At 42.4% G+C, this 2500-nt stretch overlaps 1 protein-coding gene across 2 annotated transcripts in view; it reads right to left on the reverse strand.

The window, feature by feature from the left end:
- Window positions 1-2500, reverse strand: part of LOC143293371 (carbohydrate sulfotransferase 15-like) — an 80940-nt gene that overhangs the window by 67398 nt on the left and 11042 nt on the right. The window contains exon 1 of one of the 2 annotated variants that reach the window (XM_076604177.1): window positions 2251-2380. The exons of the other annotated variant lie outside the window; for it this stretch is intronic. The gene's annotated coding sequence lies outside the window, so the exon portion shown is untranslated. Of the gene's footprint in view, window positions 1-2250; window positions 2381-2500 lie in introns of those variants that run through there. 2 annotated transcript variants of the gene reach the window in all.

The following is a 2500-nucleotide window of genomic DNA, read 5'->3' on the forward strand; positions in this document are numbered from 1 at the left end:
GGTTAAAGAATAGCGGACAACATCTAAGTCATAACCTGGGATCACGTTCCAATAGGTATTGATCATCATCAGTGGACAGACAAACAAGTCCATCAGTCAATACATCATCAGCTGCTACATCATTCATCCGTCAATGCATGGACTGTTGTCTGTCTCACATTAGTCAATACATCATCAACTGCTACATCATTCATCCGTCAATGCATGGACTGTTGTCTGTCTCACATTAGTCAATACATCATCAACTGCTACATCATTCATCCGTCAATGCATGGACTGTTGCTCAGTGGAAAAAGTTCAGACAGTTCACAAACACGCACGGGTTGACCGATGTCTGGAGAATTTTTCACGAGACAGAAAAAGATTTCACGTGGTGTCGTTTCCACCCATTTATTGCAGGCTTTGCGAGTGAATTGGCGCCACACGATTGTGTTTCGTCTGACGTCTTACAGTTGCTAGCACAGATCATAAAGCGATTGTCGTCGAAGCGAAGAAAACTTACTTTGTGATGGTCCCTGGACACTGGCGTTTCTATAACAGCTATTTGAAAGATGTTAATTTTGTAAAGAGCAAAAATTATATGTTAGATAAAGTATTAACACCTGACGAGTCAAACAGGAAACAGTTCTGTTGAACGAAGGGAACTTTGCAAAATAGAGTTTTTATTTGTTTGTTTCAGTTACGGCCTACACCATGGCTGCAAGAAGGGAAATGACAAAGTACAGTTATAGGCACGCCTCAGTGAATTTGAAGACCTATAATCACACATACAGACAACAAACAATATAACGATGAAATGTTAAGTATAAAACGTCAGATGGATATTACTGCACTCGCGAAAACAACGGGAACACAAACACGAGCACGCGCTGAATGGGTAGAGGAGGGAGAGAAAAATACTCAAGGTTTTTTCAGCTTAGAAAAAGCAAGGGTGAAAAGCAATACCATGACCAGGATCAAGACCAGTGAAGGAAAATTAGTTGAGGACCAAGAAGGAATTTTAGCAGAACAAGTGAAATACTGCTCTAAATGATACACTCAATCTTTAGAAATTGGAACAGAGGATATCAACACAGCCATAGATGATTTTATTTCTGATGAAGAATTCCCCAAGTCAGACCAAGATGAAGCTGCGTCCTGTGAAGGACAGGTAACAGTTGAAGAAACAACCACAGCTATCAAACTAGTGAAAAATGGATCCAGCCCAGGTGGTGATGGAATAACCGTGGAATTTATAAAAAGTCTTTTGGAACAAAATCGTAACAGCTGTTGCTCCGTCATACATCGGTCAATACATCATGAGCTACATCATACATCGGTCAATACATCATGAGCTACATCATACATCGGTCAATGCATCATGAGCTACATCATACATCGGTCAATACATCATGAGCTACATCATACATCGGTCAATGCATCATGAGCTACACCATACATCGGTCAATACATCATGACCTACACCATACATCGGTCAATGCATCATGAGATACACCATACATCGGTCAATGCATCATGAGCTACACCATACATCGGTCAATACATCATGAGCTACACCATACATCAGTCAATGCATCATGAGCTACACCATACATCGGTCAATGCATCATGAGCTACATCATACATCAGTCAATGCATCATGAGCTACACCATACATCAGTCAATGCATCATGAGCTACATCATACATCGGTCAATGCATCATGAGCTACACCATACATCGGTCAATGCATCATGAGCTACATCATACATCGGTCAATGCATCATGAGCTACACCATACATCGGTCAATGCATGGACTGTTGCTCTGTCATACATCAGTCAATGCATCACGAGCTGCTACATCATACATTGGTCAATGCATCATGAGCTGATACATCATACATCGGTCAATGCATAATGAACGTTTGATACATTATGCATCAGTGGACACATGGATTGCTGCTATGTCGTACATTAGTCATTCTATGGACTGCTGCTACGTCACACATCGGCCAATACCTTATGTACAACTGCTACATTATGTATCAGCCAATACATCATGAACTGCTGCTGCATCATGCATCATCATTATTGTTATCATTGTTATTGTCATTGTCGTTATTATTATTATTATCATTATTGTCACTACTACTATTATTAATAGCAGTAGTAGTTGTAGTGGTATTGTTATCATCAAAGACTGCCGCGACATATGTTGTTGATCCCCATCAGCAGAACACAGCCCAAAGAAAGAAGAAGTACACAACTCACTGTGACAGCTGTCAGCAGACAAACCAAGCAGTGTCAATCAGCCAATCAGTCAAGCACTGAAGCGAGTGACGGGTGGCTGGACAGCTGGATCAGCCAAACACCAGTGCACCCGGAGTGTTGGGGGAATCGTGTGACGAGTGGCTGGGAGGGCAGCGGCGACAGTCATGGCACAGGGGGAAGGGGGGAGGGGGCAACGAGAGATGTGTGCATGTCACGCACACTGACTCCTCCCCTCCACCACTCCCACTCC

This window comes from Babylonia areolata, chromosome 19 (assembly GCF_041734735.1).
Source record: "Babylonia areolata isolate BAREFJ2019XMU chromosome 19, ASM4173473v1, whole genome shotgun sequence".
Taxonomy (NCBI): Eukaryota; Metazoa; Mollusca; class Gastropoda; order Neogastropoda; family Buccinidae; genus Babylonia; species Babylonia areolata.